This window comes from Apaloderma vittatum, unplaced genomic scaffold (assembly GCF_000703405.1).
Source record: "Apaloderma vittatum isolate BGI_N311 unplaced genomic scaffold, ASM70340v1 scaffold1572, whole genome shotgun sequence".
Lineage (NCBI taxonomy): Eukaryota > Metazoa > Chordata > Aves > Trogoniformes > Trogonidae > Apaloderma > Apaloderma vittatum.
The window spans coordinates 1-299 of NW_009705040.1; positions in this window are offsets into that span (position 1 = coordinate 1).

Below are 299 nucleotides of genomic sequence, written 5' to 3' on the forward strand. Positions count from 1 at the left end.
TTTATTTCTATTTTTATTATTATTATTATTATTTTATTTTTATTTGTTTTCATTTTATTTTTATACCGTAGGAAGACTATGTCAAATAGTATGATACCTATCCACTTTTGTACTCTGAACACACTGTGTGAAATGTTTGAGATTTTATAGCTTGTCCAGATATTCTAAGACATCAAACTGTACTAAATCAGCCAAAAAAAAAAAAATTTTCATTTTTGTCTTGGTGATTTGTAACAGGAGAAGAAAAATTGTACTCTGCAACATTGATTGAAATTTATCTTGATTTATCTTTTCTTTCC